Source organism: Triturus cristatus, chromosome 10 (genome assembly GCF_964204655.1).
Source record: "Triturus cristatus chromosome 10, aTriCri1.1, whole genome shotgun sequence".
NCBI lineage: Eukaryota > Metazoa > Chordata > Amphibia > Caudata > Salamandridae > Triturus > Triturus cristatus.
This window is the reverse complement of record NC_140593.1, coordinates 475,665,350-475,678,769: the sequence shown is the minus strand read 5'-3', so window position 1 is coordinate 475,678,769 and position 13,420 is coordinate 475,665,350.

The window sequence follows — 13,420 nt, the reverse complement described above, 5'->3', positions numbered from 1 at the left end:
CGTAGGGTGCAGTGTATTCAAAACGTAGGACATGTACTTTTAAGTTTTACATGTCCTGGTAGTGAAAAACTCTTAAATTCATTTTTCATTACTCCAAGGCCTATCTCTCCCCTAGGATAACGTTGGAATTAGCTTATTACATTTTATAAGTGTAATTTCCAAATGAGAAGAGATTGGACCTTCAAGTTTAGTGTCTCTGGAATCACAATTTCAAATCACAACTTATGGCGAAGTCAGATTTTAAATTGTAATTCTGAAAATGGCATTCTTATTAAGTTGCTATTTACTTTCTTAGCCATTAGCTGCCTTCTGTCTGTCTCTGAATACACGGCTAGGGTGGGCAACAGCTGGGTTTTGTGCATTCCCTCTAGACAGCCACACACATCAGGGAGCTTAGGTGTGACTGATGGGCAATCCACATCTTGATGGGCGTTCCTGGGCACGATTGGAGGGAAGAGCTGATACTTATTCCTCAATAGGCTGAGTCCTGTCCCCACACAATGGGCTGTATTCCCCTTGTAGTGAATCTGGAGCCAGGGCTGGAAGCGTCAGGACTCTGTGTACTGTGAAGGCCCCGCTTTGATGTCCCCCCCCACTTCAGAGGCACAACTGGGTATAATTACTGGACCTCATAAACCACCAACTCAGTACACCTTTGGTCCTGTGGATACTCCGCCAGGAAGAAGGACTGCTGTACTGCTGAAGCACTGCCACTCTGCTGGACTGCTGCTCTGGCAGAACTGATGTTTTGCTGTGCTGACCTGCCTGCTGCCCTCCTTGCATGGGTGAGAAGGACTGGACCTGCACCCCTTGATCCCAGAGTGACTCTAAGGAATGTCTGCTTACCTCCTGTTTGAAGTCTCAGGTATACAAAAGACTTCCAACTATTCAACAACCAGCATCTGAGAGTCTTGCTCTGCCAAGTGGTGCCAAAGCAGTCCTTGGAAGTGGGTATAAAGTGCTGTGCCATTTAAAATCCACACATTGACGAAGTTAGCCACTCGGAACTGCCACATTCCTTCGATGGTGACACATTGCAAGGATCTAGTACATCACTTCGCTGACTGCATGGCACATTGCTTCCATTCCCGATGCAGCCTCGACTTGGGCGGCTCGCTGACAACACATTGCTTCTCACATCGCAGCCACGTCGACGCTGCAGCTATGATACTTTGCAGTGATTCGAACCTGGGCCCTGTAGCCAGCCAGAGCTCCACCGCAATCAGCCTGAACTTTTGATTTTGTTCTGGTCAAGTTCAACCAGATAGTTCCGGTTGGGCTTTATGCTTTTAAGCACTACATTTATAGATATTTTTTGAAAATTCACAACTACAGCTCTACTTTTTGAATTTTTGTCATTTTGGTCTTATTTTGTTTAATAAATTAAGCTATATTATTCTAATTAGGTGCGGTATCTTTTTGTGGTGTTTTCACTGTGTTATTCTTTGAAGTGTTGCACAAATACTTCACACATTGCCTCTTAAGGTAAGTCTGACTGCTCTTTGCCAAGCCACCAGAGGGTGGGTACAGGTTAGCTTATAGTGTGTTTCTGACTTACGTTGGCTAGGATTGTGGTTCCTGCTTGGACAGGGCCCATACCTCCACCAACCAGATACCCAATTTAATGTTTATAATTAATGAAAATAAGCACAGTATATCTGTCCATTAAATGGTGGAATAATAACAAATATGGGATACATATGCACACTCATTTCATTTTAAGACTACTACATACAAGGTATACACATTGAGAAGGATATGGTTTCTTGAAGATATTAGGCAAATCTGATATAACCTGCTGCTTAACAACTGTGTGTATATATATTTAAAGTTTTTATTTTGGGGAATGTCACAAAACATTCAAATTGGAGCAAGTTTAATGAACCAAAGTGATGGCAAGAAAAAGTCCTGCTAATGATCATGGCCACCCAGAAGACATAAACCAGTGATTCCCAGGAAGGTATGTCCCCCAGGGGAAGATACTTTTTGCAGTGGAGAGAGGCTGGTGCACATCTTCTGATTGGTGAAAACTGAACTACTGCAGCTCAGATCTAAGTCTAGCTACGTTGAACCAAATGTTGTCCTCCGTATAATCCTGAAGGATTTGCCTCAATTGGATCTCCCACTCTTTAACCACTAAACAACAGGGTTCAGTAAATCATCACCAGAGGTGGGCCTGGTTGAAGAAACTTTGCCTTGGGAATCCTCGCCCAAAATTTTGAAGCTTCCAAGTTTGCAGTTATATTTGATGGCTTGCCAACACCTTATATATGGTGATCATGCATAATCCTAGGGTAAGTTGTGAGAACATTTCATCCTAAATAGTCTGCTCCAATGATATTGTAGGAAGAATACCAACAATGACAAAAACAATGTGAAGGTACGTTAAAGGTACTTTGCTGTGCAATTAAGAATAGTACAGCATTACTTCACTATATTTACTAACCTTCACAATATTATTGTGGTCAATATTTTTGTAGCATGATATGTTTGTCGTTGATATAGTCATATATAATTGCACATTGCTGCATGTGTCTGTTTTCAGATAAAAAGGAAGGGCATCCATTTGATCAACTATCTGAGATGATCTGGTACTGTACATAGTGAATGATCCTGAAGATTTCAATATCTGCCAAAACCAAATGATTTAAGGAATAATGCATTGATTGTAAATTAAAGAACTAAATCGGGAAGCATGCCATGGCAATCCAGTTTGATGTTAGCAGGACTTGTGAGAAACTAAATGGAAAGACAAAAGATCATACAGAAGTGAAACACTGTAAAATACATTAATAGGGTGATATTCTGGAATAATACACTGTTTTGCAAGAGGCTAGTTGAGTTTTCCGGTTGAAACCTAGGTAAGGAATACTGCTTACTGTACATTTATACAATATGCACAACAAACACTGTACTGCACTGTCACCACAGTGTTAGCTGTTTTTATAAACCAATACTTTGATTCAAAGCCTGAGAGAGCCTCACTGTAGAGGGTTCAAATCTAAAACTTTCAGGCTATCCACATCTCTCTATAGCAGCATTTTCAGAGATTTTCCTTATGTATATATGGGGATAAGAAATGGAAATAATGCAGAATGTATAAAATTAATAGGAAGCAGGATGTTTGGTGATTCGATTGAGTGGTAATGCAACAGAGAAAATGTATAGGACCTGATTAACAAAGGGCCTCTGCTCTCATGGCGGAGACCTCACAGTAGTGGTGGAGTCTCCGCACTCGCAATTCTCATTGCAGAGATTCTGCCAGAGTGCAGAGACTTCCTCATGACTGCAGGGCCTCCACCATGAGTGCCGGACCCTTTGTGAATCAGGCCCAAAGAGTATAGCTGGGTAAGAGGGTTTCATGTTATAAAGGCCCACATTCTGACCAAACTTTATGGTGAATGTGGGGATTTATTTTGCTAAAACAGAATAAAAGTAGACATGAGTCCGGATTTTTCTTTCTAATTTGGTGTAAAATGATACATGTATGCACACTGCTGTAGGTAAAGGGAAAAAGGGCTAGGGTGTGCATGGATAATATCACGTTAGTCAGGGGATCCAAGTCCTAAAAAGTGAACAAGAAGCAGTAGCACTTACGAGTATCATCAATAACAAGAGTGAGGTATCCTTCACCCCCTCTCACAATTGTAGGAAAAAAAGCAGAGGCAAAAACAACAGAATCTCTGGGGGAAAAGTAGACATGCACCTCAAAAGGAGAGAAATAAACAATTGTAAAGTAAAAAGGCAGGCCTCAAAGAGAATCACCAGATTTAGAGGAGATCTGATAGCTGGGTTTCTGGTTGGTCTGGACTTATGGTGCCGATCACGATCCGGTAAAAACCGGGTACGAACCGTCGGACGGAGCACAATCTCCGCCCGACGCGTACCCGGTCGTCAATTTTCACAAACAAGGAATTACGATTCGCACGGGTACACCATCACCGTACGAATCGTAAAAAAGCCCGACCGAACCAAAAAACACCTACCAATGCGATCCGGGAAAGCGCCGACCTGACGTCGGGACGCTCGCAGCCAGCCATTCACGACCCAGGAATCACGATTCGCACCGACGTCACCCCGCACGGTGAATATTTTGCGGCAGCCAAAAACTGCCGGGAAATCAGGACGACGCGAACAAGGACCACCAGTACGCGACGGACAGACAGGACGACGCGAACAAGGAGGACCAGTACGTGACGGACACACAGGACGACGCCACCAAGGAGGACCCGTACGCGACAGGACGACGCGATCAAGGAGGACCCGTACGCGACAGGACGACGCGAGCAAGGAGTACCAGTACGCGACGGACAGACATGGACCCGAACCTACGAGTCATCCCTGCCCTCATAGCAGTACACCTCCTCTACAGGTTACGACGCAGACGCCGCAGAAGGTCAGAATAACTAAGGGAGGGGGGAAAGTGGGGTGGGGTGGGGGTGGCACGACCAGGGCAGGCCACAAAACAACCACATCAGTCACACACCACACATGGCCTGGACATACCTGACTCCCATGCCCTGGTCACCACGAGGGGGTGGGGGCGTGTCCTGATAAGCCAGCGACCGCCACAACGGAAGTCCGTCACCACGCGAACCGGCAACACAACCAGACAGGTACGTCCCGTACCCACGCCTGAAGAGCGTGGGTACGAGTCGGACCACGCCCACACACGTCACCCCAACAATGGCGGGACGGATCGCACCCACGTGGCAAAGGCCTGGGTACGGGCCGCACAAACATCACATAGCGTGGGGACGGATATGTACGGACCCTACCCCCAACCCGTATGCAAGGAGCGTACCCCCCAGCCCAACAGTGTAAGTACGACCCGTACCCCCACCCGCGTATGCATGGAGCGTACCCCCCAGCCCAACAGTGTAAGTACGACTCGAACCCTCACCCGCGTATGCAAGGAGCGTACCCCCCAGCCCAACAGTGTAAGTACGACCCGTACCCCCACCCGCGTATGCATGGAGCGTACCCCCCAGCCCAACAGTGTAAGTACGACCCGTACCCCCACCCGCGTATGCATGGAGCGTACCCCCCATGCCAACAGTGTAAGTATGACCCGTACCCCCACCCGCGTATGCAAGGAGCGTACCCCCCAGCCCAACAGTGTAAGTACGACCCGTACCCCCACCCGCGTATGCAAGGAGCGTACCCCCCATGCCAACAGTGTAAATACGACCCGTACCCCCACCCGCGTATGCAAGGAGCGTACCCCCCAGCCCAACAGTGTAAGTACGACCCGTACCCCCACCCGCGTATGCATGGAGCGTACCCCCCCAGCCCAACAGTGTAAGTACGACCCATACCCCCACCCGCGTATGCATGGAGCGTACCCCCCATGCCAACAGTGTAAGTACGACCCGTACCCCCACCCGCGTATGCATGGAGCGTACCCCCCATGCCAACAGTGTAAGTACGACTCGAACCCTCACCCGCGTATGCAAGGAGCATACCCCCACCACACCAGTGTAAGTAGACTCGTACCCTCACCTCGAATGCATTGAGCGTACCCCCACCGTGTATGTTCCAAGCGTACATATCCTGAAATCGGAGGTGTGTGTGCAGAGTCCACCCAGCAGTGCCCTGAGACAGGAGGGGTGTGTGCAGAGTCCTCCCAGCAGTGCCCTGAGACAGGAGGGGTGGGGGCCTATCACTCCCAGCAGTGCCCTGAGACAGGAGGGGTGGGGGCCTATCACTCACAGCAGTGCCCTGAGACAGGAGGGGTGGGGGCCTATCACTCCCAGCAGTGCCCTGAGACAGGAGGGGTGGGGGCCTATCACTCCCAGCAGTGCCCTGAGACAGGAGGGGTGTGTGCAGAGTCCTCCTAGCAGTGCCCTGAGACAGGAGGGGTGGGTGCCTATCACTCCCAGCAGTGCCCTGAGACAGGAGGGGTGTGTGCAGAGTCCTCCCAGCAGTGCCCTGAGACAGGAGGGGTGTGTGCAGAGTCCTCCCAGCAGTGCCCTGAGACAGGAGGGGTGTGTGCAGAGTCCTCCCAGCAGTGCCCTGAGACAGGAGGGGTGGGTGCCTATCACTCCCAGCAGTGCCCTGAGACAGGAGGGGTGGGTGTGGAGTCCTCCCAGCAGTGCCCTGAGACAGGAGGGGTGTAACACATGTTTGTGAGGCCAGAATTATCCACATGCATACTGGCTACAAGGGAACATGTCCCCATGAACTCATGTCAACAGACTCCACACACAAGTACAGTGATCACCAAGGATGCCACGATTGTTGCAGGTGGACACATGGCCCTGCATGCATGGCCAAAGTAGAAGGGCTCCGTCACACACACAGCTCATGTAGACACAGCTCTGCGCTAAACATTGGGAACACCCTGCAGGGAAGAAAGCTGGGTACACAGAGGAAGGAATACACCCTGGGACAAGTGCACCATGCAGTAACTGCTTACATGAACAAAGAAAGTTAGCCAACACCTTGTGATGGCACACAGATCCCAGGGTCCCACCAATGAGCAGTACACTACTACACATCCCACACACCAAAACCCTTACACACCACCCAAAACCATGTAGCAGCCCCACCAACACCAATACCAGCATAGCAGTAGTGTGATAATGAAAATAAAAGTAAGCTTTATTCAGCATGAGCACAATGTCCGTGGATCGCAGGCAGTTCAATCTTCACAAAGCCCATAGGGCAGTCAATGATTCTCAGCTGGATGGGGGACACAGTGGGATGCGTGTCCCCTACCTTGCCTGCACAGTCAAATGGCATCGTCTTCCACACTGGTGAGGGCATCAGGGGGGGGGGAAGCAACAGGCACCGCAGGGACATCAGGGCAAAGGGGCTGCGTTGTGGGTGCAGGGATGGAGGACTCCACCACAGGGGGTGGGGCAGGGCCAAAGGTGGAGGCCAGGATGGCACTACACACCTTTGCAAGGTCCTCCAGGGAGTCCCCTGCACCCGAAGGGACCTCAGGCCCCAAGGAGGGGGGGGTCAGAGGGATGGGTCGCAGCGCCACTGGGGGAGGGTGGAGACAGGGGGGGAGACTCAACCACCCTGACCGGGGACCTCCTTGACCGCTTGCGTGGTGGTGTAACCGTGGGGCTCAGGGACAGAGCGGCCATGAAGGAGTCCTTGGGGGAGATGTGGCCAGGAGAGCTGAGGGGAGGGGATTTGGAGGGAGTGGACTGGGTGGAATGCGGACTCCCACTATGGCTGCGTGTCACACGTTTGCCCCCCGACCCAGTGGGTGTGCCTACCTCACCCTGTGTGTGCGTGTCAGGAGGAGTGCGGTGGACCTTCCCTGCTGGTGTGGTGCCCGTGTCCGTTGATGTGGGTGCATGCCGACGTCTGGGTGTACGTGGGACAGGCATGGGAGTGGGAAGTGTGGATGGGGCAGGGGTAGGTGGGGGGAGGTCGCGCTGCAGGAGACCCACTGCTGCAGTCAGTGTGGAGTCGATGGACCTCAGCAAGTTGCGTTGGTCAGCCTGCGATGAATGAATGCCCTCCAAGAAAGCCTCGATGTTGGTGAGGGTTTTGCCGTGGGCATGGAGGACATTAAGGATCGCAGCCTGACCAACCTGCAGTTGCCGCTGGATGTCCACAGTCTCTGCATTGGCGGCAGCAGTGGAGACAGGGGCAGGGGGTGCGGTGCCTGGCAGGAAGGAGACATGCTGTGACCGGGCACGCTGGGAAGGGACACGAGCAAGTGGGAGGCGGCTGATGGAAACTGAGGGGGCGGTGCGAGGTGTTGTTCCGCTGTCAGCTGCTGGTGCAGCCTCCGCCCACTCGGAGACATCGTCCTCGGACCTGTCAGCTTCGTAGTCTGATGTGCCAGTCGACAGGTCCTCGGCCACACTCTCCTCCGCCTCTGTCCCACTCGATGTGCCAGACCCGATGTCACGGCTGGCACTGGTGCTCGGTCCCTCCGCCTGGTCTGTGTCCATGTCTCCCTCTGTGTCCCCCGACGATGCTGTGGGCAGGGTGGAGAGACAGAAATTAGTCAGACACCTGTACACATCTGTCACATGAGTCCAATCTACATAGGTAACATTGCATAGCCTGAAAAGGAAGATCCCTAACATCTACTGAACAGGGTACCGATGTAGGGCATGAAACACCCAGTTGGTTGAGCCACCATGCCACTGAAATACCATGGAGAGCATGAGACAATAGCTAAAGACAGGAAACGGAGTCTGACATAGCACCCAGGCCCTGGGGACAATCCAGCACTGCATCTGCACCACACAGCGTTGGCGAAAATACCGATGACCAGGGACCATATCCATGAACTTGAGACACATGCTGCATAGGTAATGCTGAAAACATGCCCAACATGACTCGGTCACTGCACATTGCGTGTGTGTCCAGACACATCACACACTGCCCAGACCCGGCAAGTGGAAATCAGGATTTGACACATAGGCATTGCCCGCCCCAACAAGACCCTACACGAGGCAAATTGTTGAGACACAGGTGGCACCAACATCTCATAGTCTGGGTGATACACACAGGGGCAGGCAAAAAGCAAGATTGGACGCCAAACAGCCAAGGTGCGCCTGTACAAATAATGAGGTACCAGTGCCCATCCTCAGATGAGTATAACAAGACACACAGGCACTGGCAACTGTGAGTATGAAGAAGGACAATCAGGTCAGGCTGCACAGTGGACACCTGTACAAAATAGCACGTCTATATACATGGTGACAGGGGACAATGGCACAGAGCACAACCTACGCTGTAGACACTGAGATTGGCCACGTTTATGATGACACATACACCACTGAGGAAAAGGTGCCCCAGGGGACAGTAGTGGGCACGCAACTACATGCTACTGAATGGTAATGACTGCAACACACGTCACCATCCCTGCACTATGTGTATCGCACACTCATGCACATCATGTCACAGGCCACTACATAGGACATGCGCGCTGTAAGGCATGACACATGAGAGACCAACTCCCATGTCTGGAGTCAGCATCAGTGCCAACTGACATGGAACCCACATGCAGTGAACTTGACAGTGCACAGGCAAGGTCCCACAACCTGTTACACACCACCCCCACACATGATGCTACAGTCATTGTTCTCGTGGACAAAGCGCCACCCTACATTACCTTGTGAAGGAGTGACTACACACAGACCAGGGAGCACATTGCAAGGAGGGGAAGGGTGGCAGGGGCACAGCGCTATACTGGGGCAAACAGGATCTGCACAGCACCCTTAAACCCTGCCAGTGAATTCATGCTACTGTGCCCTTACAAATGCCGGTGACACACAACAAACACACATGTACCTACCCCCTTCCGGCTGCTGCATCGCCTGTAAGCGCCTCTCCAGGTCTGGAAAGACCACCGGCAGCACACGCCTGTGGAGGTGGCTCAGACGGCGGCGGCCGCGGTTCTTGTGGCTCTCAGGTGAGTCCCCCAGCAGGAGCCGTGCAATCCTCCGCGTCCAGCACCGGATATCCTGCCAGCGTTTCCTCACCTGGGGCAGGCTCCGCCTCTGACCATCCACACCCCTCACCGCACTGACGGCGATCAGCCAGATCTGCTCCTTGGCAGTGGCGCCTACCTGTGAGGAGGAACAAGTGACACCACATCAATACACCAGCCACATGTCACAGAGAGACATATGGGTACAAATTAGCTGGTTACAACAAGGCATGTCATGCAGCCAATGCATTGCACCTTTGTCATAGGGACATCATCCCCTGGTGAGGGAAAAAGCAGTACGTGCCACAGTGGGTACACAGGTGGAATGATGGCAATGTCACAATCAATGATCAAGGCTCACACTGTGCATCACACCCACCCCTCCTGTCTCAGGGCACTGCTGGGAGTGATAGGCCCCCACCCCTCCTGTCTCAGGGCACTGCTGGGAGTGATAGGCCCCCACCCCTCCTGTCTCAGGGCACTGCTGTGAGTGATAGGCCCCCACCCCTCCTGTCTCAGGGCACTGCTGGGAGTGATAGGCCCCCACCCCTCCTGTCTCAGGGCACTGCTGGGAGTGATAGGCCCCCACCCCTCCTGTCTCAGGGCACTGCTGTGAGTGATAGGCCCCCACCCCTCCTGTCTCAGGGCACTGCTGGGAGTGATAGGCCCCCACCCCTCCTGTCTCAGGGCACTGCTGGGAGTGATAGGCCCCCACCCCTCCTGTCTCAGGGCACTGCTGGGAGACATCAGGCACCCCCCCCCTGGGACCCCCCCGACAGTACATGGCATGTGTGTTACACCTGGACGCAATGGCAGAAGTCACAGTCACAACATAGGGACAGTCTGTGGCAGTGGCCTATGCACTCACCTGATACCCTGGTCGCCCATACAGCATGGAGTACTGTGGGAGGATCACATCCAGCAGAGCCATGTTCTCCTCCAGGGTGAATGGCTGTGTCCTCTCCACAGCCCTTGACAGGGTTCCAGGGAATCAGTCGCAGCAGCTGGGTCGACGAATGCAAAGATGTGCAGGCAAGTGCTCCCTCATGGGACCTGGCTGCCTTATATGTGCCCTTCTGCCCAGTCTCATGCACAGGAGTACAGAGTGATTGGTCACTCACATTTGCATCCTATGTTTCCACCAATCACTTCAAACCTAGCAGTCTGTGGGTTCTCTATCGGTTTCATTCTCCTGCATGATGTCAGCCCCACAAACACATTGCAGCAAAGTAGAAGAATTCCAACTGACTTCTGCTGTGCACCTTCCAGAACAATTTCGAATTTTGAACTTGGTCTCCATGACAACCAGCATGCATGTAGGCCTTAATACTTGTCCCCTATGTAATTTGGAGCATCACACACAGGTACGATGCGTTTCGGGGCCCTAGGGCACCCCAAATGCATGGCAACGGCCCGTACATGCATGCCTACGCTCTCCATCACTATGGGTCTGCACGCGTATGCGTACCCGTAGTGTTACGGACCGTACACACGCATGTACGCTCTCTATCACTATGGGTCTGCACGCGTATGCGTACCCGTAGTGTTACGGACCGTACACACGCATGTACGCTCTCTATCACTATGGGTCTGCACGCGTATGCGTACCCGTAGTGTTACGGACCGTACACACGCATGTACGCTCTCTATCACTATGGGTCTGCACGCGTATGCGTACCCGTAGTGTTACGGACCGTACACACGCATGTACGCTCTCTATCACTATGGGTCTGCACGCGTATGCGTACCCGTAGTGTTACGGACCGTACACACGCATGTACGCTCTCTATCACTATGGGTCTGCACGCGTATGCGTACTCCTAGTGATATTGAGCGTACATGCGAGTGTACGGTCCGTACCACTACGGGTACGCATACGCGTGCAGACCCATAGTGATAGTGAGCGTACATGCGTGTGTACGGTCCGTACCACTACGGGTACGCATACGCGTGCAGACCCATAGTGATAGTGAGCGTAGATGCGAGTGTACGGTCCGTACCACTACGGGTACGCATACGCGTGCAGACCCATAGTGATAGTGAGCGTAGATGCGAGTGTACGGTCCGTACCACTACGGGTACGCATACGCGTGCAGACCCATAGTGATAGTGAGCGTAGATGCGAGTGTACGGTCCGTACCACTACGGGTACGCATACGCGTGCAGACCCATAGTGATAGGGCCGTACACACGCATCTACGCTCACTATCACTATGGGTCTGCACGCGTATGCGTACCCGTAGTGCTACGGACCGTACAAATGCCTGTACGCTCGCCATCACGATGGGTACACATACGGCAGCACTCCCACAGTGATTTGGGAACATGCACAGGCCCTCTCAGCAGCAGTACGGCGGTTTTTACACATCACTGTGGTGATAGGCGACACACATGTAGGAATAGGGCGGACATACTTGTCCATGGATGGACATACTTGTCCAGGAATGGACATCAAGGCATTGTCTGTGCATTACTACATGTGTGGGGCACAGGTGTCACAGGCTGTGATGTGGAACATGCCTCCTGAGTGGAGAAGGCACCAGATGTATGATGAGATGTGTACATGTGTACTGTGTGAGGGTGCAATGTGTGCCAGGCATGCCCTTGACTCCTTTGACATGTGTGCATGTGGGACTGCGCACTTGGGGTGAGCGTCACTGGCATGGCACGGACACCAACACACGGAAGTGTCCCATGATGCCCGGTACAGGGGTCATGACACATGACTTGTCACTACCCACAGTGCACAATGTGACTATGTCATATATGTGTCCTGGATTTACATCAGGTTGATGTTGTAGCACCCTCAAAAGCTGCAGCCGTTGCAGCAACCAACATGTGGCTGTGTGTAGATTGTCATTGCACACTGTTCCCAACACCATGCCACATGTGTTATCGGATGTGAGGTGCACATGTATGCATGGGACACGGAGTAGCGTGACAAGGCCATGTCAGCAAACTCACAAGGAATGTGTGGTGAGTCATGACATGTGCACCTTCATGGCAAGGTGTGTGGGCTGGACTAGTGTAATGTCATGTGACCTGTGGCTCCAGTGTCCCGCTACCAGTCTCTGCAATCGGCATCACACTTCTGCTGATGTGTGGGTGTATGTCACTCCTGTCTTGCGTCGGGCAGTGCACTTGCACTGGGACACAGCTATTTCCATGGCGTGGCATGGGGAGGTTCTCAATCACCGTGTGTAGCTGGGTCTTGGAAGAAGTGTCACCTTGCATCCATACGTGTCCTGGGCATGTAGCACATGCCTGACTCCCTATGTGGCATGTGTGTATTGCCAGATTTACATGTGCTCAGTAGACATGAGTTGTTCTCGTAGTGCACTCACTCTTCCTTGTCACTTCCAAATTACTGCAGAGCGCCTCCTGTTGCCCGAAGAATTCCAGACTTGGCTACCATGCAGGAGAATGACAGGATCCGGCTCTACCGCTTCACCCAACCGTTGATTCTGGAGCTGACGGCGAGACTGGCACCACACCTGCAACCGCAGCACAGGTATCCTACGGCACTGACACCCCAGCTGAAGGTAATGGCTGCCCTACATTTTCTGGCCACGGGTACCTTCCAAAATACCATAGCTCATGTTGGTGACATGTCCCAGAGCATGTTCAGCGGTGTGCTGCATGATTTCTTGGAGGCCATGTTGATTCACCTGGATGACTTCATCAAGTTCCCAACCCCTGAACAGATGACTGAGGTCAAGCGTGGATTCTATGCCCTGGGAGGGATGCCCCATGTCATTGGGTCCATAGATGGGACACATGTAGGTTTGGTACCACCACACGCACGGGAGGTGGCGTACCGCAATCGGAAGCACTACCACTCCATCAATGCCCTTGTGGTGTGTCTGTCCAATATGGTGATTTCACATGTCTGTGCTCGTTTCCCAGGATCAGCACACGATGCCTACATCATGAGGCGTAGCGGGATGCCTGATATGATGATGCAGCTGCGCAACGAACGGGCATGTGTTGTTGGTGGGTACAGTCTGTCTG